This window comes from Colletes latitarsis, chromosome 10, assembly GCF_051014445.1.
Source record: "Colletes latitarsis isolate SP2378_abdomen chromosome 10, iyColLati1, whole genome shotgun sequence".
NCBI lineage: Eukaryota > Metazoa > Arthropoda > Insecta > Hymenoptera > Colletidae > Colletes > Colletes latitarsis.
In genome coordinates this window covers 8197489-8225382 of record NC_135143.1, presented here as the reverse complement: position 1 = coordinate 8225382, position 27894 = coordinate 8197489, and the positions used below count along the sequence as shown (strand labels likewise).

General features: G+C 37.7%; 2 protein-coding genes across 3 annotated transcripts in view; one reads left to right on the top strand and one right to left on the bottom strand.

Moving 5' to 3' along the window:
- Positions 1–27894, bottom strand: part of LOC143347045 (hydroxylysine kinase) — a 414097-nt gene that overhangs the window by 29089 nt on the left and 357114 nt on the right. The gene's annotated exons all lie outside the window — the stretch shown is intronic.
- Positions 1–27894, top strand: part of Nolo (ADAMTS-like no long nerve cord) — a 581281-nt gene that overhangs the window by 201505 nt on the left and 351882 nt on the right. The window lies entirely within an intron of this gene.

The following is a 27894-nucleotide window of genomic DNA, read 5'->3' as shown; positions in this document are numbered from 1 at the left end:
AACGAAAACAGATATTCAAAGTGGCAGAGTTGGGGAAATATTTTTCTCGAATAACGAATAAAAATATCAGATTCGATCGTAAGCTAGTTTTTGGTTTAGGCTTGCTCATCCAAATATTGGTTTGGGTTAGGTCTGGGTCATATGTCAAATTCGGTTCAAGGGCACATTTAACTCCTTTATTCGACTATTCCCTTTAATCTAGCGATTTTTGGGGTATCACATACATCAGCGTTCCATACATGGTTCGGAATAACGCCATTTCCTCCGTTACGAATAAACATAAAGATTAAAAGAAAATTGTTTTCATAAGTTTAAGAAATGCTCCATACATGGCAAACGGGCCATTCCAACCGAACGCACACGTCTCCTGTGAAAAATTCGTGAAAATACCGGCCGTTTGCATCTGTCAGTGTGACGTAATTTCATTTTTAGGATAACCTTCAAGAATCGCGTGCTCGAAGGAAATTCTCAAGACAAAAATTGCCGTCGAACGACACAGTTTAAAAAAATATTACCTGTCTGTGTGTTGGATCGTCCGTCTTGTCTTCGTTAGACCGCGTCGTTCAATCAACCGTGGGAGAATTCGGACGACCATATCGTCGCACGGGACACGTAAACTCGTTCGCGTCGATCATCGCGCGCACAAGTCATGCCCAGCCACCGGAACACGTTGCAGCCAGACATGATATCGTATAATCTTGCACGAAAGGCTACACACTGTGACGCGTGATTCCCATTTAGTTCATCGGAAGCTGGTCCCAGCGAGAAGCTGTCATACCACTATCGCACAGGTGGCTCACTTCGGCCGACTTGGCTGCCATCGAATGAGGATTATCAATTAAGCAACGAACAAAGGTCTTGTCTACGACAATCGAACACGCGCTGTACGTTAATGATTCATCGATCGCTTCTGATACGCATCCCACGCCACCGGCAGGGAGTCCTCTGTGTGCTTGACAGCTGTCGTCTTCTGTTAATTGGACCTAGTGCGTCCCGTACTCCTGCATAAAGTTATTTCGTCCCAGTCTAGCAGAACGGTGTTCCAACATCAGTATTTGGTATTCGGTGTTCAGTAGCAGGGCTACGATTTCTCCAAACGATGGGTTATGAATATGTCCTAACCGACGAGAATCGTTGTTTTATTCTTTCGTTGGTTTTGTATTGCTATATATTAGCAGAAATGAATAATGAAACAGTAAAGACAGGTTAATAACTCGCATTTCTATTTGTTCACGTTCAACAATTTATTTAAGTTAGGATCTATTCACCAGCCTGGATTCTCTCTCGATTTTTTTGCTTAATGAAAGTGTATGTTTATCACCGATCTGGTCCTAACGATAACTACGCGAGACGAAATGGTTACAGATATAAAGCCATAACAGTCGGTAACAACACGAATTTATTGTTCCAATTTGTGCAAAATATACTGCAGACGTTTATTTGCACACGATTAAAATAACTGTAAATATAAATCTAGTCTTTTGATGTGTCACATGTGTCGATGGTTGCGAACCTGCTATTCCTACATATGTATACACTCTTTGACCATTGAATGTCTCATCGCCTAAGGTAGAACCTATTTAGCCGTCATTTTCTTCATCATCGATGTTAAATTCTGTGAATGTCTAGACTGTGGTGGTAGCAAGATATCCAGGGCCATAACAAAAGTCAGGATCAAAATTTCAGAGATTCATGTAGGTTCCCGTTACACTAACAGTGGCGTCTATACTTAGACATATTAAATATTCAATATTTAGAATAGTGAATTATCAGAAAATATATACAACACAAGGTTTAGACCATACAATCAAGGGACAGAGTTACACTAATCTGAGAGACCATACAGTATCAGATACTCCATCCAGAAATGGAGGATGTCTTCTCTATGGAAGTCCTAATGATACTTTTAGAATAGTGAATTATCAGTAAATATATACAACACAAGGTTTAGACCATACAATCAAGGGACAGAGTTACACTAATTTGAGACACCATGTTTCTTTGAAACACCATGCAGTATCAGATACTCCATCCAAAGAATTCTCGAATGGACAGATCGAATCTAGATATCTGACTCTCCTAGGTGCCCAAACGACCGTCCCGTCGGGGTAGTAACGAAGGTCAGGATCAAAATTCTAGAGATTCAGCGGGGTCTCTGTATGGTCTGTGAGTGTTCCCGTCAAATTAACAGTGGCGTCTATACGAGCAAGCACGTCTAGAAGTGGAGGATGTCTTCTCTATGGAAGTCCTAATGATACTTTTAGAATAGTGAATTATCAGTAAATATCTACAACACAAGGTTTAGACCATACAATCAAGGGACAGAGTTACACTAATTTGAGAGACCATGTTTTTTTGAAACACCATGCAGTATCAGATACTCCATCCAAAGAATTCTCGAATGGACACATCGAGTCTAGATATCTGACTCTCCTAGGTACCCAAACGACCGTCCCGTCGGGGTAGTAACGAAGGTCAGGATCAAAATTCTAGAGATTCGGCGGGGTCTCTGTATGGTCTGTGAGTGTTCCCGTCACATTAACATTGACGTCGATACGAACAAGCACGTACACGGTAACCGACGTCTTCTGTCAATTCGGCTTTCCGGATTATTACAGCACGATTGCGTAGAACCCGTTTACCTGGAACGTGTTGCGCAAGCGATTGCCGCCGCAGAGCGTGGCGGTGGCAAGGGGGATCGACGCCGAGCCGCACGACGTCTGCCGGAAATTGTAAACGTCGTCGAATCGCGTGCAGCCGGAAGGTGCGACTGACAGTGCTCGGACCCCATAATGCGCTGGAACCCGCTGGTGGTTCTGCTGGTGCTGCTGCTGCCTGTGCGGTTGCTTGGCTTTCGTGCTGCTACGGAAACTTACGCTCTACGTGAAAACGACGTGGGATGATGGGACTGGATGGATATCCAGTAGAACTTCGAAAATTGCACGTAATTATCTTGCCCCGGGGAAGTTTCGTGCGAACGAAACGCGGCCTGCAACGACAACGGGCCCGCCCAGGGAACTGGGACATCGAATTCTAATTGAGAATCGCGTGGATAGGCTGATAGGCGTCTGAAATTTCTAGATTAAGTCCTCACAGATGCGTGTTCCCTGTATTATGAAAAGAAAAAGAGATCTTCTACGTCGAATCAGAATGAGCCATAGACATGAACAGTGCCATTCATTGGGTCGATGTACTGTGCAAATCTGAAAAGTTGACGCTTGGATCATTGGAGAGACAAGAGAGGTAGACTTTCTACGTTGCATCAGAATGTTTAACACCGTGTTACAGCGGTGTTGAGCCATAGGCATGAACAGTGTCATTCATTGAGTCGATGTACTATGCAAAGCTGAAAAGTTGACGCTTGGATCATTGGAGAGACAAGAGAGGTAGACTTTCTACGTTGTATTAGAATGTTTGACACTGTTGTTACAGCGGTGTTGAGCCAGACACATGAACAGTGCCATTCATTGGGTCGATGTACTATGCAAAGCTGAAAAGTTGACGCTTGGATCATTGGAGAGACAAGAGAGGTAGACTTTCTACGTTGTATTAGAATGTTTGACACTGTTGTTACAGCGGTGTTGAGCCAGACACATGAACAGTGTCACTTATTGGGTCGATATACTGTGCAAAGTCGAAAAATTAGCACTTGGATCGTTACCTATCATGAAATCACTTTCTGTCCCTTTCAAATTTAAAAATTAAACTATATCGAAAAGGTTAAATATTAAAAACAACTGGACGATTTCACCAATTGTTTCTATCTACGATAGAATAACTTCAGATACTGCAGTGTAAAGTAATTATTTGTGTTCAGCTGGTACATTTGCAGTGAGCTCCAATTACTCGTTGCTAGGAATCCACAACGCGAAACGGATAATCGTGTCATTGATTCTCTAAAATCAACTGTTACATAGTTCAGTCCCTGCGGACGTGATCGTTTTCGTTTGGATCGTAAGTAAACGTCCCTGGAGCACCATAGATTCGGACAGATCTAGAGCTGACCTCTATAAGGGGTTAACAACACGATGCATTACGGTCCAGGTGTAACAGTTCAGACGCTATGCATTATTTCACGCAATGGAAATTGGTTCAGGTTAAGTGGACACGATTGCATCCCGAAGCACGTTTCCTCAGATTCGTCCGTGCTGTTTCTTGCGAATCTTTTGTCTCTTTAACAATTGTCTGGTCGAAGTAATCGCTGCAACAATTAAGACTTTCTCAATAGCTTCCTCCGCGTGAAAATAAATTTTATTACAGAGGACACTATGAATAAGAAAATTCGACATACTATCTGAAATTTCTCCCCTTTGAAATTGCAAATATAATATTTAATCAGTGTATAGTTTTAAGAGTTGCATTGTACGATGAATGTAATTGTACGTTTTTCATGGAGTACTATATTCTGTAGTAGAATAAAGTTTTATATAGGTGTTGACTCCCACAAAGTTCGTGAAGCCGATTATTTAGCAAATAGAAAAGAAAACAACATTTATTTGCCAACACAATAATTTATTAACAATTCGAATATATAAACATAAAACGTGTTAATGACTTTAGTATACGTAAATTTCCTATTGTCGCGTGAGGCAGGAAGATAGTAAAGTTGCAAATTCCTTAAATTTAAATAAGTCCGGTACATTTTGTGCTACTAAATAATTCGGAGTCTTAAACCCTCGTACTGTTAATATTTGAAAGGAATAAAGAACGCGTCTTAAACTGTTCGACAATAACACTGTTTGGAAGTCTAAACAATAGGCAATTTTCTGGAGGATTTGAAAATTAGAGATACATGTAATCGATTCCGGATTTAGTGACGCCGAATTCCGCCGACAGGTTTTCGTCCAATACTCCGTTCGAACGTATGTAACGAAGGGAAAAACCATTGTTCGATATGTGATATCGTATCGAGGACTCGGCTGAGTTACGAACGCCTATCAAGAACGATGGAAATCACCCTGTCCTCTCTCGCCGTCCGCCTCTTCCGTGCAATATACGATCACGTGACAGGACCTTCTGGTGTCTGGCACCGAAACGATCAGGAATCGATGTTCACGCGTGCCTTGACTCGGTCCGACATAGCCGGCGAATGTTCGTGCCGTCGAGTACGCGGGTATTCGTGGTATCCCGACACGAGTACCTCGCCCACTCGGCCCGACGTTACACATCGCGTGGGGCTTCTACAAAGCGCTTTCGCCGAGTAAATCGGCGAGGAATCGTAAATACGACGCCGGTTACGAAGTAGATGACGACGAGCGAGCGCCAGAGATGAAAATTACCGAGGTCGAGTGTTGGCAGACGAACCGACGTTCAGGTGCACGTACGCTTGTAAATGCAAAGAAGGCGAAGACGGAGACGGAAACGCTACGAAGACACTTTTAACGTTCTCTCGATTTTAAGGCGAGATGAACGCTACGTATTATCGCAAACGTTCGAGTAAATGCTTTTTATTTGTCTAACGACGCAATCTGAAACTGCGTTAGCGAGTAGTTCGATGTGAGAGTCTGTTGGAATACTTTTTTATGAGAGATTAACTTACTGACTGTGCCAGGTATTATTATTCCCGAAGAAGTCCAAAAACTTTCTTGGGGCTGCCAGAAAAAAAGAATGGTTCTTAGCAATCAGTGTCAAGTAATTTCAGATTGCACGTCGCAATCGTCGAAGAGTACCAAAAATAACAAATGTAGAGGACAAGGTGGACAGCAAAGATCGAGAAAACCTCAATTCTTTGATGTTTTTATGATAACGTCCAAGTATATTTTCAATCTAAGCTGTAAGTACTGTGCGTCCGCGAGAAGTTGGCTAGCGGGATAACACAGGGGACAGGGGAGTACTTTGCTGGCCCCGTCTATTGTTTCGACCAATAGCGGCGTGTGATGGGACTAAACTAGAGTGAGGAACCAATAAGATCCACATTTCTTTAGCTAGCCAACTTCCCGGGGACGCACAGTACTTTTTAATAAAAGCGTGCTTCTTCTTTGTGTACTATGTAGTGTTGTTACTAGAACAACAAGGCAGATCCAAGTTTCGTTTGTCGTTTGTTGTCCAATAGGCTGAAGATTCGGATGTGTTTTTAAACTGTTCATATAGTTTGTGTTGAATTTAACGACTTCTTCCACGGTTTGTATTTGTCGATCTCGACTGGATTCTACATTAGAGTATCTCAATATTTTCGAATTACTGATTTTGTATTAGGTGTACAGCTTTGCTTCCGCCGTTTTCTGATAACTGACTTTAGCGGCAAGTGATGGTCGAAATAAATAGTCGAAACATTATTCGATTTGTGTCTCCATCATAAAGCTATTTTCGATTGAAAATGTCAGTTTACGAGCCTAATTCTCGTCATTTGCGGGAGGTTTTAATTTTCTGGGCTCATCGACTGCTCTCAAATACTTAGGGGGAGGCCGCTATTAGTGAAAAAACGGTGATTTTGACGTTGAGAAGCGGTATAGCAATGGAAGAGAAAAGATTTTCGAAGATGCAGAATTGGAAGCATTACTCAATTACGACTCGTGTCAAAGTTAAGAAGAATTGGCACGATCATTGTGAGTCAACAAGTCATTTCAAGACGCCTCAGAGCCATGGGAATGATTCAGAAGCAAGACAATTGGGTGCCATACGAGTCGAGGCCGAGAGATGTCGGGGAAAAACGGCGAAAGCAAAGTTGTACACCTAATAATATAAAAATATACTTGGTAAAATTAAGAACCCTACGAATAAACACATTTTGGTGGCTAGGTCCTCCATAAATTTATTAAAAAATCTTCCCGCGAGCCATCATCCGGAGAACAACACAATTGGAGGCAAACTAACCGAGAAGAAGCTACTGAAAATACCCATCAAACTTTTCGCCAAGTATTCCCCGTCCCCTGACGAGCATCGTGGAAGTTGTATCTACCCTCTGGTCGCGATTAACAGAGCTCCCCGATTCGAGATTCGGACACGAGTAAACCAACGAGCCGTTTAATCGGATAGGTCAGTCGGTAGCCTGGAGAGAACGTCCTTGGTAGAGGTGAATGGTTGGTAGGGGGGGGGGGGCGGAATTACTTGGCGTGTCGTATCGGAGAAACGATCGCCAAGGGGGTAAGATCGTTCTCGCGAGCAGAGAAGTAGGGTCACAGCCCCCAGAAGAGCAACGAGCAAAGTCGTGTCTCACGGTGTGCACGGTCGTCTGCTCTGGTGCTCGTACAGCGGCTCCGCGTCGCCTTTACACACAACCGGAGGGGCAGGGGGTGGCGACGTTACCCCCGGTACGGTTGCCAAAGTTTAATGCACCTTTGGTTTTCGGTCGTCGCGTTTCGCCGACGGCGCACGAGGACGCGACCGCCGTTCTGGCGCCGGTTGTCCCCCCGTTTCCTTCTTCCACTTTTCGCTCGCTCCACGCACCATCCCCATCTTTTCGACTCCGTCCTTATCCGACCGTCTGTTTCTACGTTTGCCCTCTTCTTTTATATCCGACTTCTGGCTCGGGGTTCTTTCTCATCTTTCCGTTCCTCCTACGACGCAGTTACTTACGACCAACAGGCTCCGCTACATCTGAAGAGATATCTTTCCATCGTTGCACTTTATTGCCATGGCCCTTCCTCGTTATTGAACGTCCGCCTTTACGCTTCTCGCGTCTCGTTCTGTTTCTCTTTGTCGACGATTATTGGCGTTTTCGCCGCAAGAAATCCGTCTACTGCGTCCTGCATGGGGAATCAACGAAATGGGGAGAACTACCCTTGTCGGAAATGTCACCCACCTTGGAAGGTAAATGAGAAATGGTAGCCCCGAATCGATATGGTATTTGCTGAATACGAAACATAATTTCTGAAACTAGGTGTCACTGGATGTCAACTAGAAAACACGATGAAAAGCATTTTTTTGACTCAGATCGTATATTATTTTTTACTGTTTTATTTTATAGTATTATTATTATAATAATATTATACTTAATCTCCCATTAGAATTTTTCCCTGGGGTGACCGAACACCCTGTATAAACAGTTCAATTCGTACAAGTTTTTGAAAATCTGAATATAATACGGAGTTCAATCTTGCAATTTTGAAATGCGTTCGTCCTGTTCGGTCGTTGTTTAAATACAAAAATTCTATTATAGGAAGTGTCTTGATTAGCAAATTGGATCTGGCCCATCCTTTATGGGGCAGTCCTTCCTAAATTTTAAGTTTCACCCACTGTGGGTGCGTACGGGGGTAGTCACGGCGATCTCTCCCGCGCTCTCCAACAGAGGTCTTACGCGCTCAACCCTTTTTGTACCTTTCTCACAAGTGCTTGACCGTTTACCTATTTCTACATACACCTCGATCGGTCATCGAATGTTCCGGCGTCTACTTCTTCCCCCAACAGCGAACTATCACATAAGAAAGAACTTCTGTTTGATCTTTCAAACAAATTCCAACAAAAATTCTGGAACAGAACTGGTAAAACAATGATTTATCCTAAGAATAATAAATATTACTAGTAGTCACTTTTCAAAAAACATATACAGGGTGTTCGGCCACCTCTGGGAAAAATTTTAGTGGGGGATTCTAGAGTCCAAAATAAGACGAAAATCAAGAATATCAATTTCTTGATGGAGGCTTCGTTAAAAAGTTATTAAGAATTAAATTCAAAAATTTCAAATCGTTCTGGAAAAATTATTTTTGCATTCGGGGGTCAATTACAATCATTTTTGGTCAATAGACATATCCCCGAAATCCTACCTACTTTCTAGAAAAAAATTCGAGAAGGTGTGAAATTTTTCCACGGAGAAAAAAAATTTCAAATCGTTTTGGAAAAATTATTTTCAGTTGCGAGGGTCGATTACAATAATTTTTGGTCATTACACATACCCCCGAAATCCTACGCATTTTCGAGAAAAAAATTTCTTACCGAAAATATCATTTCTGGCCAGAAATGTCAGCCCGAATTTTCATGCGAATCTTTAAATCGTCATAACTTCTGAACGGATTGGACGATTTTAATGTTTAAAAAAGCAAACGACGCGTATTTTGGTGTAGAATATGTAGAAATTCTAACAATAATGAAAAAGTTGTTCTTTGACCCCGTAAAATGAGAAAAACCACATAAAAATGACCCAATTTTCAAACAGCCAATACTCCTACAATAGTGAATATATTTCAATGAAACTGTTTACTGAAGTAGAGCTCATGGATACTTACAAAAAAGTATTACACAACTTTTCTGTAGGGCGTCAAATGAAATTACTAAAAATCAAAAACGAATTTTTAAGAAAAATCAACAGGGTGCTTAATTTTCCGAGCAAAAAAAAAATTTTTAATCGTTCCGAAAAAATTATTTTTGTTTGTGGGGGTCAATTATAATAATTTTTGGTCATTAGACATACCTTCGAAATCCTACTCAGTTTCGAGAAAAAAATTCGAGATGTGAAATTTTTCGACGGAAAAAAAAAGTTTCAAATCATTTTGGAAAAATTATTTTCGCTTGCGGGGGTTAATTACAATAATTTTCGGTGAATAGACGTACCCCCAAAATCTTGAGCATTTTCGAGAAAAAAATTCCGTACGGACGGAACTTCAAACGTTAATAACTTTTTAACGAAGTCTCGATCAACAAATTGGTATTCTTGATTTTCGTCTTATTTTGGCCTCTAGAATCCCCCATTAAAATTTTTCCCTGGGGTGGCCGAACACCCTGTATGCAGCCATCCATAAGAAAAATAATTAGTAACTACATCGAAACTCCTAAATTTCTAGATTTATATACACAGATTTTGACGATCCGATAGAAGAAGGTCGAATGAAATGTCAGAAGAGTCCGTGCCAAGATTGGTTACTTTGCTGACACTGGATGAAAGGAGTGTCATCACCTGTAGCGTAAAGATAGAGGGGTAGGTGCTAAAGTTACGACAGAATCTCATTACATGACACTTAGATATGTTCGGTTGAAGATTCTTAACTCTACGCTAAGTTTTCGAGTACATGTAAATCGGAATTCCCCAGCACTCGAACTTCGAATTCCCATCGCTAACTTTGAGGAATAATTTTAAATTCTCGTCGCACGACGGATCGTTTACACAGGAAATAATTGTTCATGAAATAATTTAATGAATGCGAGAGAAAGTGTAATGGTTCTAAATGGGAGACTCGCGCAAGCCTGAAGTAGCGCTGAAATTATCGGAGTAAGGATTAAGAAACCTAACAACCGGGAGTCCTGTCACTTATACAGCTGCGTAGTTAAGACAAAGGATCACCTGGGAAACCAATGAAATATAACTAGTTAAATAGGAATAGTGTAGTTTGCTGTGTTGAAAGTTCCTCTGAAATTCGAAAAGACAATTTGTTAGCAGTTATTCAGCATTAAACGTTGAGAATTTTAGTAAATATTATTAGATCCGTATTCGTTCAGTTACTATAAATAAAAAATGCGTTGTATATTGTAAATAGGATGAGAGAAATTGAAATAATATTAATATATCGTTGATAATGTTTTAAAGAACTTATTGGATTCTACAGAATATTCAAATAAAGAATTAAAAATTTATACGAGATGCAAAAGTTAAACACTTTTATATAATAAGAAAGTAACAAACACCTTTTATACACGATAGAATAACGAGAATGACGTACTATTACGGGTATGCTACCTGCATTGTCACGCAATCGCCCCCATTATCATCTGCACTTTTCATTGTAACAACGCCATATTATTATGAACTCTATTGCACAGTTGGCCGATTGTGTATAAGTTTGCCACGGTTTCTAAAGAAATTTATGTACGAATAAGATAAAAGTAAAGTATTAATATTAAATATTAAATAAAATAAAGTACTAATATTGAATATTAAGTAATTTTAAGGGTTGCAATCGGTCTATAATTTTTTACATGAAATCTCTCGCTTTCATGAGAAGGAATTATAGGAATAGGTCACAGATTTCTACCTTCTGAGATTCCAAATTAAGCGATGTACTTCACCATGTATGAAATTGCAACATTCAAATAGGGTCAGTGAAACCGCGTAAATTTTGTAAACAATAAGGCAACAGATTACGTTGAAAACTTCAACACATATTGCAATGTCCATTTTAGAAATTAGATGATTGGGCTATTATTAAGTAATTCCAGAGGAATAGATCTAAGCGAGAAGTATGATTTGATCTAAAAACAAAGTTTGCCCAGCCAATGAGATTAGCTATCATAATTTCAGAGAAAACAATTTGAATAAAATACAATATACAGGGTGTTCGGCCACCCCTGGGAACAATTTTAATGGGAGATTCTAGAAGCCAAAATAAGACGAAAATCAAAAATACCAATTTGTTGATGGAGGCTTCGTTAAGAAGTTATTAATAATTAAATTCAAAAATTTCAAATCGTTCTGGAAAAATTATTTTCCGTTGCGGGGGTCAATTACAATCATTTTTGGTGAATACACATACTTCCGAAATCCTACCCACTTTCGAGAAAAAAATTCGAGAATGTGTGATATTTTTCGACGGCAAAAAAAAATGTCAAATCGTTTTGGGAAAATTATTTTCGGTTACAGGAGTCAATTACAATCATTTTTGGTCAATAGACATACCCCCGAAATCTTGCGCATTTTCGAGAAAAAAATTCAGTACTGTTTAACGAAGCCTTCATCAACAAATTGGTATTCTTGATTTTTGTCTTATTTTGGCCTCTAGAATTTCTCATTAAAATTTTTCCCTGGGATGGCCGAACACCCTGTAGATCACAGGGCATCAACGAATCCTCAGAATGCTGAAAAATTATTGGCATAGATGCCCTTTAATAAAGTAAAATTTTATTTAAAATAAAAGGCGATTAAAAGTAACGTATGCAGGGTGAGTTACGCAATTGAGTCAGGTTATATTTCAATTTGACGAATGGTAAAAAAAAAACTGTACAGTGAAATGTTGAATGGTATTATGGTACCCGTATTTCTACGGCTTCATTTTTTAGACAACTGAAACGATGTAGCAGAAAGGTTCCAATACACTTTTTTAATTGGAATCGCGTATTTTGTATGCTATTATTGTTTGAAGTCACTTTATATTCTTTATAAGCTTCTTCCTTTATAAAGGATATTTGAAATAAACTGTCAGTAAGTAAGTGAATCTTATCGATCATTAGAGTTTCAGCTTTTACACTGTTATTCATCTCTTTTGTTATCAAATGTTTACAACTTATCGTACGAAATGTGTGGAACATTTCACGAGATATTGACTTTTCAAACATCGTACCTAACATTTTTTCACCTAATAATTATATAGTTTTATATACGTAAAAAAATGACTAAATAATAGAAAATATTTACTTTTGAATAAATTTTCTATTGTAAATTAATTTAAAACAAGCTTTTCTCAATACATAGGATTTGATATGGATAGAAATAATAGAATGATTAAAACTTTTTGTGAAATAATATCTGTAGTCAGATTTATTTATTAAATATATTAAACTGATAAATTTTATAAAAAACTGGGATGATGAAATAGGATAGTGAAATTCCACTTTAAAACAATGGGAATTCTCTAAAGCGACGAAGGAAATTCTTTTGATTTATTATTACATTCTGTCGCAGAAACAGAATAATAAGGTTGTCTGAGTAGAGTTCCTCGAATTAAAGATTCTGCAGCCAGGATTTCTGGAAAGCAGCAAATGAGACTTGCGTTCGTATTCCATTAGACAATAGAATAATAGAGTCAAGGAATTGAACCACGCGTACTTTGAAGTGTACCTGGAACAACAGAACTAGACTTGTTCATCTTGTTCCAGCTAGAAAGACAGATCATTAAGAATACGATGATGCATAAGTGTCTCCTACGTACGATTCACAGTGTCTGTATCTGATTAGACGCGGTCTGTGTACTCATAAGATACGCATTATGCAAAATGTTACTCAGAATACGACTCGATCTTGCTTCGAGCAATCAAGCATGTTGAAAGTTTAGAGCCGAATATCCTGTTGCAAACAATTCTTCCGGTTTAGTGACACGTGTCATTACAAGCACGTAGACTGATTGCAACGTAAAGAAGCTTGATTTGCATATAAAACGACTAATTTGTCATGTTCTTCGGGGAAGGGGAAAGTGTGGGCGAATAATTGGGTTTGTTTTCTCAATCGACGAATCGCGATTGTTCAATAATGAGGTTACATATCTTTTCAGCTTTACTTTGGCCTATTATTCAATCCCCCACCCTCCGATTTATTTTCTACTGTTCTTACGGAGAATTGAATTTTTACTCGTTTGTGGGTCATCCTAATTCGCTATTAATATGATAGACATATAACTATATAGCTGTAACTCTAACTTCAAGCTTACATAACCGTGTATTATGTATTTTTCAAATCAGATTTCGTTATTTTATTAATATCTGTAAATGTGATTTTAAAACTTTAACTTTCTATTTATAATATTCATCGAGTAAAAATTTTCACCCCAAGGTAAATGTAGTTGGAGGGTTAAGTTTATTCAAATTTATCTATAGATTCATACCACATTACTAATGTTTTAAAAAATAAGTTACAAATTACTGTAAAAACTTTATATAGTGCTAGTAGTAGTAATTCCTTTTGCTAGTTTAACAATTTTAAATTCTTTTCAACGTAAGATTCAAAGTCTAACTTCACATTTTTAAATCACAAGAAAAATTGCACGTTTTAAAAAAATATATTCGACAAACTTTATACAGGGTGTTCGGCCACCCCTGGGAAAAATTTTAATAGAGGATTCTAGAGGCCAAAATAAGACGAAATTCAAGAATACCAATTTGTTGATGGAGGCTTCGTTAAAAAGTTATTAACAATTAAATTCAAAAATTTCAAATCGTTTTGGAAAAATTATTTTTAGTTGCAGGGGTCAATTGCAAGCATTTTTGGTCAACAGACATACCCCCGAAATTCTACTCAGTTTCGAGAAAAAAATTCCTTACCGAAAATATCATTTCTGGCCAGAAATGTCTGCCCGAATTTTCATGCGAATCTTTAAAACGTCATAACTTCTGAACGGATTGGACGATTTTAATGTTTAAAAAACCAAACTACGCGTATTTTGGTGGAGAATATGTATAAATCGCAAAAATATTCGAAAAGTTGGTCCTTCACCCCGCAAAATGAGAAAAACCCCATAAAAATGGTCCAATTTTTAAACAGCCATAACTCCTACAATTATGAATATATTTCAATGAAACTTTTTTTTGAAGTAGAGCCCATAGGTACCTACAGAAAAGTATTAGACAACTTTTCTCTAGGGCGTCAAACAAAATTACTAAAAATGAAAAAGGAATTTTTAAGAAAAATCGACAGGGGTAGTGCCTGAATTTTACGACGAATAAAAAAAATTTCAAATCATCCTGAAAAAATTATTTCTGGCTCCGGGGGTCAATTTCAATCACTTTTGGTGAATACACATACCCCAAAAATCTTGCGTACTTTCGAGAAAAAAATTCCTTACCGAAAATATCATTTCTGGCTAGAAATCGTTTCCCGAAATTTCATACGTGTTTTTAAAACATCATAACATTTGAACGGATTGGAGGATTTTAATGTTTCCAAATGCAAACGACGCGTATTTTAATCAAGAGTATGTAGAAATTCTAAAAATATCTAAAAATTTGCTCCTTAATCCTGTAAAATGTGAAAACCTCCATAAAAATGGTCCAATTGTCAAACAGCCGTAACTCCTACAATATTGAATATATTGGAATGAAACTTTTTTCTGAAGTAGAGTTTATGGGTACCTATAAAAAAGTATTGGATAACTTTTCTGTAGGGCGTCAAACAAAATTACTAAAAATCAATAACGAATTTTTAAGGAAAATCGGCAGGAGGTAGGTGCCTAAATTTTTCGGCAAACAAAAAAATTTCAAAATATTCCTAAGAAAATTATTTTCAGTTGCGGGGGTCAGTTGCAATCATTTTTGGCCAATAGACATACCCCCAAAATCCTACCCAGTTTTGAGAAAAAAATTGGAGTATGTGGACTAATTTGTCGACAAAATTAAAAAATTTTAGATCGTTCTAAAAAAATTATTTTTGGTTGCGGGGGTCAATTACAATTATTTTTGGTAAATACACATACCCCCGAAATCCTACGTACTTTCCAGAAAAAAATTCGCAGATTGCCGTTCTACAAGCGGAATTCTAAACGTTAATAACTTTTTAACGAATCCTCAATCAACAAATTGGTATTCTTGATTTTCGTCTTATTTTGGCGCCTAGAATCTCCCATTAAAATTTTTCCCAGGGGTGTACGAACACCCTGTATATTGAAAGACTCGATATTATGTGAAATGGAAATACATTATTTCGTTCTACTACTCGTCCAGAATATAGCTCACAACAAATTTTATTTTATTTAATATCAACAACTCAGGTGACCTTGAGCAACCAATTTATTTTGACTGGATCGAGCTCTCGATAGTGTACGGCCACAAGTGAGCTGCCATTTTGCAAAGACGAATCCAGACGTTCAGATTCATTTGAGAAAAAGCAAGTCATCGGGGAACTCTCATTCGATTAACGACAGATTCATTTCGCTGCTTGGTAAAGTACGAGTCACGGAGATTTAATTTCCCTGGGACCCCGTTGTCCTCGACCGTGACAATCGGGAATAAAAGAGCTGGCGTTTCAAGGATATCGAAAAATGGACAGAGAACACGGTTATTTCCGCGCGTCCACTTTAAAGGATTGACCACGGCGTGTTTCGCGAAAAGAACGTTGCCCAGCTTTGTCTTCCGAACAATCGAAACGCGAGGCAGAGTTTAAGCGATCGAGCTTATCTCGTTTTTCTCGGTAAAAATAGTATAATGGTATCTTTTTCACGTCCCAAGTAAAATATTTGCGGTTAGTATCGAATGTGGAGCAGATTGTTTTGAAATAGTTACTCTACTCTTGCTTTTATTTTTATTTAATGAAAAATGTCGAATAACGATAGAAAAATGTGGAAAAATTATGGTGAACAGTGATGAAAATATACTGATCGAAATATTAGTGTATTTGGAGAATAAACTAGTCGATAAATTCTGGAGATTAAAATAGATACTAGAAAATTGCATATTTAACATAATATTTACTGAATATTTCTAATTCGTTGGATATTAATCCTCTAAGTTTAAAAGAGTATTTGTTCAAGTTAATATTTATTTTCTACGGAAAGCACTTGGTGTCTGAGTAAATTTTTATAACAGTAAGTGTCCTATAAATAGGACAATGGATAAGGAATAATTACTCACACAATTGGAATTTTAATTTTAACATATTATATTTAGCATTTCCACTTTGCTTTTTGGTGTGATACTGTAAAACAAACCGAGTACCAAGAATGGAAGAAACAGTCTCTACCTGATACAAAAATATTTTTTTTTACGTATAATTCATCTAATACGTGTTGCGTTAAAAAATAATTAGACGTTACTTAAAAAGAATTCTGTAATTGCATTCTTCCTGCAAATTTTATAGAATCTTCGTCAAATAATGGATTGACAATACATAATGAAATTGTGTTATGCAAGGCTCCATTATTGGGACACTTAATTGACTTATTTTTGCTCAAACTACTAATTACAAATTATTCTCAGTATTTCAATTTGCGGATTTGTGCTTTTAACTTACATGTACGTTTCATATATGAAAATTCTTAATAATTGTGAATAAAACAGAGGTTTCAAACTTTCTATTCCTATAGAATAAATGTCTCGTTATAGAATAAAATTGAGAAATCCTTATTATTTAGCAGATAATATCGCTGTAATAAAAGTTGTTTCTTTTTCATTACTCTTAACAGAAATAGATTTAAAAGTAGTAAATAACTTCAGTTGTTCTAAACCTTTCAAGCTGCTTTCCAGTTTTTTTTTCGTGTTCTTGCTGACAACAAAAACTTTTTAAGTAGTGTTCCTAACAAGAATAAAATACTACAGCATTTTCTTCGTTCCTCGATACAAAGTGCTTTCTCCTTTCTTCCAAGTGCTAGCACAGTCGAGTTTAAGATATTTTAGGGGCTCGATTTAGGTGTTTCGATTTCCTCCGTTCTAATATGCGCCATTTACAGATTGCCGGGACACGTTTTCGTTTCGTTTGCTTTCATTTCCTTGGACTCGTGACATTTACACGACGCTCGCGCGTAAAACCACGCGATATATCGCCGCGTTCGTTCGTAAACGCTCCCTCGGGTAAAGATTTCATAATGCAAAAGTTCATCGAATAGAAACAACATGGCGTCCGAAAGCAGTCGATTAAATTACGCTTAATTAAAAGTATACGCGTCTCGTTAAGCAACCTTTCGTTCTTATCTTACAAACGCTGCACGTTCATCGCAGGAGCAGCTAAAACGTATTTCGAATTTACTTAAAACGTCGCGTAAATTTTGTACTTCGCGTTTGTCGTCGAAAATCAAAAACGCGATCGTGTTTAGGAATTACTGAACAATTTTGTAGGAAATGCATGGTCATCGTTGGTCATCAATCATTTCTTTTATTTTTATGCCATTTTCGGATTAACGAGCCCCCGTAGGAGCTTGCGCAGACAGAAATGGGCTGTTGAATATTTGGGGCGTAAAATTAACAAATTTTGAAATAGTTGAAGCGTTCACAGCTGGTTACACGCGCGTCGCATTATACGTCTCCGGGTATATTCAAATCGACTTATCGATTCGAACTACGACCGACAGCCGTTTCCTCGTACGAGCCATTCATGTAAGTACGGTGTTATGCTTGTATCGTAATCAGGGTCGAGCACCCACTACCCACGCGAAATTGTTTTCCTACAAGCTAGTTCGAAGATAAAGCTCGTTTTATTGTCAGCATTTTTTCGCCTCTTTTTCTTTACCCGGCCACGCAACCGCAGGTGCACCTTTACGTGCAATTTTCTATTGGAAAATCGTTGAATTATTTATGAGATGCATATCTCATCTTCTAATAACAATTGCGTTTCGAATTCGCGGATGTTTTAACCCTCTGTGGCTTGAGACATTTGTGAAAATTCGTTTTAACAGACTTATAAACGACCCAGCTATTTCCATTTATTTATGTGTACTCTTTTATTGTAATAATGGAATTATAATTTAGAGTAACATGTTCGATACAAGTGAAAGTTATAAACATTGTTTCATCATCGCGGAGTAGAAAAATCTGGGGACTTTACTTTCATCTTAGAGCAATAGGTTGTTAAATATAATAATTATAATAATGACAATCCGTCTTTATTACTGCATTCATTTAAATTTGTCCATTTTCTTTGAATAGTAGGTGTTGAATTTTGGCGCTAATCCGTGGTTTATTGCGCATGTGCGTTTCCCGAAGGTGATGCTTCCGGACGAGTATCTTTTGTCCGGTTGATTCGCGACTGTTCGCGTGCCTCTGGGGATCAGAGATGCCAGATTCAGCATCCGGTGCCCTACTCACACATACCAGATCACGCGTACGTGAGCTCGTAGAGTTTCGGAAAGTCGACAAAGGTAAAGTGACACATGCCCCCTTTCTCGATTATTACGAAGCTGCCCGAAGTAATTTCGGACCGTCTCGTGGGAGTCGAGAGAGAAAGGCTCACATTTGCCTTCTCGCTCTTAACAACTGAAATCCAACCTCCCGTCTACGGCATACGATTCGGAATCGCGACTGCCCAGGTATTTTTACTTGCCTTTCCTAGAGTTCATTACTGAACTCTGCAAATTACTCCTGGTTTCTGTTTGCCTCTGATGACCTCTGATGACCAGTGCTGACAAAAGTACAGAACTCCCGACAACTTTTGACACCATACAGCGACTGTTACTGACTGCTCCTGATTACTGCTTGTCTCTGCTGGACTCTGCTGACCATCGTTTATATTTCTGACAACCTATAACGATTACTACTGACTTCTGCTAACCTCTGCTGGTCTTTGCTGATCTCTGTCAGCGTGTGCTTGTCTCTGCTGAACTTTCCTGGCCTCTGCCGAACGCTACTGACCACTGCAGGTATTTCTGATAATGTATAACGATTAATACTTACTACTGCATGCCCCTACAAGTCTCTGCGTGCCTTTGCAGGTTTCTGCTTGCCTGTGCATGCCTTTGCTGGCCTCTGCTGAACACTGCTGACCACCCCTGATGCTTCTGACATCGTATAACAATTACTACATGCTACTGTTCGCCCCTGCTGATCTCTGCTTGCCACTGCATGCCTTTGCTCAACTCTGCTGACCACTGCTGACCACCTCTGATGCTTCTGCCAACAAATAACGCTTACTACTTGCTACTATTCGCCCTTGGTAGTCTCTGCTTGCCACTGCTGGCCTCTGCTGACCACCGTTTATATTTCTGGCAATGTACAACGATTACTACACAGCTGACCACCGCTGGCCATCGCTGACCATCGCTGACCATTGCTGACAAATTGTGGCACGATGTAATATAATATAATATGTTTATATGTATTAAAGTGTTGTATAATGTAAATCTACGGCAATAAATGATATAATTTCAAAGAATTCTATGTGTTCTCATCATTTTTACCCTTCTTTTCCTATCGAAATCATTCCCTTAGTTATAAGACACTCCGAATCTTTTAAAATTTTCTAAGTTCCCTGGAAAGATTTCAAATTTCCCGCCGCCAGGAATTTTTGCGAATTCCTGGAAATGACGTCGTTTCTAAGAATTCTTGAAAATTCTCGGAATCCCTGGAACTTACCGGCGTCCCTGAAACTTCTCGGAATCCCTGAAATTTCTAAGAAGCTTCAGGCAACGGCAAAAATTCCGGCCTGAATTTTTCGGCAAAAATTTTAAAGAGCTATTACGTAATATTACGTAACATTACATAATTTTTGCCGAAAAATTCCGACAGAAGAAATTTTAAAGAGCTATTACGTAATATTACGTAATATTACATAATGTTACGTAATATTACGTAATTTTTGCCGAAAAATTCCGGCCGCGAAAAATTTTAAAGAGCTATTACGTAATGTTATATAATATTACGTAATATTACGTAATAGCTCTTTACATTTTTTGCCGAAAAATTCAGGCCGGAATTTTAGCCGCTGCCTGAAACTTCTTGGAAATTTCAGGGATTCCGAGAAGTTTCAGGGACACCAGTAAGTTTCAGGGATTCCGAGAATGTTCAGGAATTCTTAAAAATGACGTCATTTCCAGGAATTCGCAGAAATTCCTCGCGGCGGGAAATTTGGGGAGGGAAAGAAGGGTAAAAAATGATGAGAATACATAGAATTCTTTGAAATTATATCATTTATTGCCATAGAGTTACGTTATACAAAACTTTAATACATATAAACATATTATATTATATTACATCATGTCACAAGTTGTCAGCAACGGTCAGCAGTGGTCAGCGATGGTCAGCTGACGTCAGGAGATATTGGCAGAGGCCAGCTTAGGTCGGGAAATGCTGGCAGAGGTCAGCAGAGGCTGGCAGTAGCCAGTAGTAATCGTTGTACGTTGCCAGAAATATAAGCGGTGGTCAGCAGTGGTCAGCAGCAGTCAGCAGAGGCCAACGGAGGCCAGCAGCGGCATGCAGAGGCAAGTAGAGTCCAGCAGGGGCAAGCAGTAACAAGTAGTAATCGTTATACGTTGTCGGAAGCATCAGGGGTGGTCAGCTGTGGTCAGTAGAGGCTAGCAGTGGCAAGCAGTGGCAAGCAGAGTCCAGCAGGGGCAGGCAGTAGCACGTTTTAATCGTTATACGTTGTCAGAAGTATCAGGAGTGGTCAGTAGCGGTCAGCAGAGTCCAGCGGAGGCAGACAGAAGTCAGTAGTAATCGTTATACGTTGTCAGAAATATAAAGCGGTACGTGTTTACCCCGCACCGATGGCTGTAACCAATCACTATAAAAGTGTAAGCTCGTTTATCTTTAGCCGCTGGTTGCTATTTAATTTTTTGGAAAGATAATCAGTCTGATTTTAATCCTTTCCACTTCTACACGATCGCTGACTGAAGCGGTACGTGTTTATTTAGCACCGATGGCTGTAACCAATCACTATAAGAGTGTAAACTTGGTAATAGTCAGCCATCGGTTGCTTTGTAATTTAGTGGAAAGAAAATCAGTTTGATTTTATTACTTTCCAAAATGGTTCGTTCGACGCGGTGATCGATTTCTGCACGTGAACGTATGGCCGGTGTATTTCGACTCAAGGCAGGATTATTTCTAATCCGCTGCAGTCTCAATTCCGTGCAACTTCGTTCACGTGATTCTACAAGTTAGACAAAACTAACCTGTCGAGAATCGGTCTCCGTCTTCAGACGAGGTCGGCGTTTGAGGTCCGCTCTCGTCGAGAACCAAATAGCGGGTGTCTGAAGAGACAGACATTCTTAATCGCGGCCACGAGAGGGAAAATTGTCGTCTCGCAGCGTTGCCAGATTTTCGTTGTCTATCACTTATTATCGTCGTATCCTTTCTTCGTTTCGGCGTAGTAAGACCTGTTCTCTAGGAACCGTTACTGGGCCGATCGCGTGACTGTTATCGAAAGTAAATTCGGAGTTTTTCTATGCAGTATTGTTCCCGGAACGTATTACGCCTCAGAGAAGACTCAGGAATGTCGCATAAACTAGGAACAACACCGTACAAGAAATGGCCCGTTTTTCTATCGATCACGCGATGGTTTAACCAACGTTTTTCGATTGTCGAATTAACGCGATATTTAAACAATTGCAATGTATACATTAATATGACTTGAGACACTTGTTGAATTGACATATGTGGAAAATAAGTTCTAGACTCAGTGTTTAATCGAAAACCTATATTTTTTACTATATTGAATTATATACTGATAGACTATAACATCGAAGGCAGTTTAATTTTTATAACAAATTTAAAGTCAACTTTCATTTCAACGTGAACTTACACGTTTCTCTTCTTCCTCTTCAAACATCGTTGTTAACTCATACTGCACTAATTTTATATTTTTCTTCAATATGGAATAATTGTATTTTATTCGAAACTGTGATGATGTTTCCCTCACTCGACAGCAGAGGGCTACGTCCTCTCACAAGTGCTCGACCGTTATCCTATTCCTATATAGGGTGTTCGGCCACCTCTGGGAAAAATTTTAATGGGGGATTCTAGAGGCCAAAATAAGACGAAAATCAAGAATATCAATTTGTTGATGGAGGCTTCGTTAAAAAGTTATTAACAATTAAATTCAAAAATTTAATTAGACATACCCTCGAAATCCTACCCACATCCGAGAAAAAAATTCGAGGTGTGAAATTTTTCGACGGGAAAAAAAAATTTCAAATCGTTTTGGAAAAATTATTTTCGGTTGCGGGGGTCAATTACAATAATTTTCGGTGAATAGACATACCCCCGAAATCTTGCACATTTTCGAGGAAAAAATTCAGTACGAGTGGAACTTTAAACGTTAATAACTTTTTAACGAAGCCTCGATCAACAAATTGGTGTTCTTGATTTTATCTTATTATGTCTTATTTTGGTCTCTAGAATCTTCTATTAAAATTTTTCGCAGGGGTGGCCAAACACCTTGTATACACGTATAACAGTAAACAAAAGTTGTATTATCGAATCCAGGTCGAGTTGTTACAACGGAAAGACTATTATGATAAAACACAATTTAACGCGATGTCTGTCTCTATTTCTGTCGCGGTTTCATAACCGTCGAGGTTTCATTAAACGATCGTCTGAAGCATTTCGCGAGCGGAAGAACGATAGATCATCGCGTGCGAAGAAATTGATTCAGGAATCGAGGCTGGAAAGCGCCGAAAGCAATTCGCTTACAAGCGTTCCGTCGGAATCGCGAGCGAGCTTTAATTTTGGCGTCGTTCCGTCGACGTAAATTCGAGGATAGAAGTTCCCTGAGCGACGAACCCGTGGATGAGTTCGTTCCGTGCAAGAAATATCGAATCACTGATCAGCCGCGGAGTAAGTTCCCCATCGATATTATCTACCTGATGGATCGAAATTATATTATAATCCCCGGCCCGTGTGATGGATATTCTGATTGGATGGTAAATCGGTTTACTAATGGCTAGCAGTTTTGAAAGTAGATCGTAACCTAATCGCCTCTCGAGGTTCCGTGTAGATGCTTTTTCGCGGTGTGCAAGTTATAATCTTTCCATCGGGAGGATCGACGAATTCGCGCGAAGCTGTTCCAACTTAGTTCCCAGCAACCCAAAAGTAGATCAGTCAAAGTCTTCCTACTTTGAAATACAGCGAAATTTCGAGCTTTTTAGCGCTAATCGATTCTCGAAATCTCCCAAAGATATTTACCAATATCATATACAGGGTGTCCCGTAAAGAGTGTAAGAACCGGAAATGTGGGGTAGCTGAGACGATTCTGAACAACAATTTCCTTTGCAAAAATGTCGAATGGGGCTTCGTTTTTGAATTATTAACGAAAAACAGTGACGAATCAGCAAGATGTGCATCGAAGATACGTCGAGGAATGAGTACAAATAATTAAAAATACTACTATTGCAACTGTAACCTCTGCGGATCGGATAAATCAGCCAGCTAAATCGAATTTATTAATTATTTGTGTTCACTGTTTCCAAGGAAGAAGGAATTAAATGTGGGAAGATGCTTTCGGAATTTTTAGGAAATTCTGACGCTTCTCGCCAGAGTGTTTTAAAATTAAAATAAGAATTATTTTCAGAAAATTAAAATAAATACGGTAAGAACCATTTGTAACCGTTTGTTATTAAAAAATTGTACTGGAAAAGCAGACTGGATTTGTGCGTACCGAAACATTCCTCGAATGCAAAGGGTTAATAGAGAAATAATTGAAATTTGACTTACCCATTCATTTGCACTTTTCACTTTCATATTATTACCATCGTTTGCAAAAACGGGAACCAACACGACGGAAAATTATTAATAAATGATGTAACTATATTAGTACAACACAGTTATTAAAGAAAGAAAACGAAATTCAGAAAAGCATTTAAATAGTCTTGAAACGTATTGGAATAAGTTGAGCACGTTCAGGGATGACAAACTTACATTTCTACTTGCGATAATACTACAATGCACTTAGCATGCGTACTAAAGCAATTATATTATAAAAGATGTAATAAAGCTTTTATCTTCCGTTTCTCTGAATTAATATATCACCGACAATGTATGGAGATCGCTTTCGAGACAAATTTACCGTGGTGCAAGGTAATATGAAAATTCGTCCGCCTTTATCAATGTTACGAAGGCTGCTTGGATGAATACCACAAAAGCACATTTACATTCTCTATACGATTCGTTTCTCCGTTGGATTTTTGAAGTTACAAAGAACAAAGGGAAACGTTTCCCAGTGTCTTAATACGCGAAAAATTAAATTCCTAGTATTTTTTTCAGTCGTTTTCTACAGTGAATATAAACTGTTATCCTTTTTCTCATAAATTTAGAACTAGGGATTCCATTTATTCGTTTTCGTTGGAAATTATATTCTGTAAATATTTGTTGTAAAAATTCCATTTAAACTAGTTCGATGGAACTTGTTGAAAAAGTTCTATGATTGCTTCGATGCCTGGTTTAAAAAACGTTGACAATGATGTTTGCTATGGAGAAATATTTCGTTTGCTGAAATACTCGTCCTTAAATGTCGTAGCGATATATCATAATTAACAAGATCATCAGTTTATAATACTAGTTTCCAAAAAATGTTGACGATGTTGTTGCCTTTACAATATTTTGTTTGCGAAAATATTCATCATTGAATATCAGCAGTATAGTCGCAAGATCGATCAACACGTAATTTACAGTTTAATAATTTGTTTGTACTCATTGCAAAGAAATAATTTATCCCGGAAGAAGTTAATGGGCTCTAAGAATTCTCAAGGTATTTTTTAGTATTTGGAGTGATTGGGGAATAATTCGACCGGTGTTGATTGAATTTCACTATTACTCGAAATTGACGTGTAGAACAGGGTTCTGTGTTCGACTGTTGGAACATGACATCGAGTACATGTAGTTCAGATTTCCACTGCTCGTGATTTAGATCTGAAAATGCATAAGTACTCGTTTACGTAGACTGGCATTTAATATACAGGGTGTTCAGCCACCTCTGGAAAAAATTTTAATGGGAGATTCTAGAGACCAAAATAAAGTGAAAATCAAGCATACTAATTTGTTTATTGAGGCTTCGTTAAAAAGTTACAGAAACATTCCCACACAGTATATTTTCGGTAAAGAATTTTTTTCTCGAAAGTACGCAAGATTTTGGGGGTATGTGTATTCACCAAAAATGATTGAAATTGACCCCCGGAGCCAGAAATAATTTTTTCAGGATGATTTGAAACTGTTCAATTTTCAGGGTGACAGACAGTTATGGTCAGACATTATATTTTCAGTAATGAATTTTTTTCTCGAAAATGCGTAGGATTTCGGGGGTATGTCTATTGACTAAAAATGATTGAAATTGACCCCCGCAACCGGAAATAATTTTTTTAGAATGATTTGAAACTGTTCAATTTTCAGGGTGACAGACAGTTATGGTCAGACATTATATTTTCAGTAATGAATTTTTTTCTCGAAAATGCGTAGGATTTCGGGGGTATGTCTATTGACTAAAAATGATTATAATTGGCCCCTGCAATCGAAAATAATTTTTTTAGTAGAACTTGAAATTTTTTAATAACTTTTTAGCGAAAAAAAAATTGATATTTTTGATTGTCGTCTTATTTTGGCCTCTAGAATCTCCCATTAAAACTTTTCCCAGGGGTGGTCGCTCACCCTGTATAATACCCAGTATTTCGGAATGCAGGAATCGGATTGAGTAAGCGAGAGCGAATGAAAATCTCCAATCTGGTTGAAAATTTGTGTCGATTTTCAAATTGGATTGCCAAGTACATCGGAAAACGTACGAATTTTATTTGATTTCTAGCTTTGTGCTGGATTGGATTTTAATCTTTTTGCCGCGAAGAGATACTGCGTTTCTTGCTTTCCAATCGCAATTCTTTCAATTTTTCCAACTGTTGCGCCAGTTTTACAAACATCATAAATGATTATCCTTTAACGAATAAATACAAAATTAAGACAATATAGTAGATTAAAAATTCCTTTAATTTTTTAAAAACATGAATTGTAAATCCAAATAGATTCTAAATTCAAAATTTGAATTTTATAAATGCGAATGGAATATATTTAACAAAAATATGACAATTGTTATCATTTGAATAAATTATATTAAGCGTATGTATTGACTCTTTATAAAAAGAATAATAATTCACGAAACTTTATACAAACTTTAAGTTACTCTCAGGAGTCTAGAATACAGTAACATTTTTAATATAAGAGAATATGAGAATTCATTTTTGGACACGTTTTGGGGACTCCTGGCCCACTGTGCACGCCTTCGTGTATTAAGGATCTACAAAAACAAAGAATCCACTGCTTAATTTAATGAAATTCGTTGAAATAATTAAAAACTAGTGTAGCATTCCATTACACTGCAAAAGGGTTGAAAGCTGTATCTAAAATACTGTGTAACGATACTCAAGAGGATTAACGTGTTCGTTTTTGCAATTCAGACTCACAATTAAGGGTTTGTCCAATTTATCGACCAGGCAACGAGTACACTCGAAAGTATCGGTAAATGTCGTTTCTTTCTCAGGTAGCCAATTGGACGCGAGCCAGCTCGCTTATCCACTTTCTTCGTCCGTGTAATTATATTAAGTTACGTAAGACACACGTACTCTCTGCAAGGCACTGATGAACAGTATTTAATGCAGAAATGTGCTTAGTCTCTTCTTGGAACTCGTGGAGGATAAATTCGCTGTATCGTTTCTGTGACTTTATTTTCTACTAAGTTGAACAATTAGATTTCGCTTCCATTGGAATCTGCGTAATCGAATCAGTCACAGAAACACATGCTGGAGGAAATACGATAATTCGATCAAATTCTGAATTGTAAAATATACCTGTCGTGCATCTGACGTTTTGTGACCTGATTTAAGCTTCCAAACTGTCGATGCTATTTCCAACACATGCCCGTCAGTTTTCTTTATTTTTGATCACTTTCGTGACGTCTTCAATGGATTTCTGTAGCATTAATCGCATTATAATTACGGCAGAAAGTTTTCGACATTCTCAAATGTGTTAAAGAGCAGTAAGTATTCATTGAGCCAAGCTTATACGCCTTATGAAAGCTATCATTAATATTAAATCTACCGTCACTTCATGTATATTAATTCCTACCAAGACCAAATGATCAATCTTTTTCTCTTTTACGATGAAACGTACTTCTAATTTTTGTATTATACTTGTGTTTTAATGTTTATTCGTAGGATATATTTCTCTTTTATGTCACATATTCTTTCTTAAAGCATGCCTTTTAACAAATCTATACAAAAACATTCAATAATTTTACTCTAAATGTGCATACTTAGAATTTACAAATTAAATTTTTTAATTTTCATCGTATAGGAGATAAAAGCGCCCTTGAAAACGAATTTTGTTTCAAGTCGATAGCGTAGTTAATTCCGGAGAAAACAATTGTTTACGAAAAAATGCTGGCTAGTATTGTAAATGTCTAATTAATACGCTCTTTGTGCTTTTATTTATCAGTATTTGATTTTAATCATATTTTCTATTTCTGTTGCAGGTACGTATATGACAATTCATACAGTCTCAATAATATCCAAATAACATAGGGTAAGTGTTTCTATTATAATTGTTAGTAAAGGGAAAGGTTACTTCGCAACGATTGAAGCTGAGGAGGAGCGTAACTGATACTACGATAGTATTACCTCAATTATCGGATGAACCTCGATCGTATCAAGTTCTACCGTGTATGCAAAATTTTAGATGTTGTAATGCAACCCAAAATTGTTCAATCACGAAGCTCTTCTCGTCTCGTATTACGAATATATTTATAAAATTTAAAGAACACGTACTTAATTCTAAAATTGTTTTTATTTTTGGAAACAAATTAAAAATGATAATTTTTACAAACTACACTATATTTTTTAACATTATTACAATGTGTAAAGTTTACGCAAA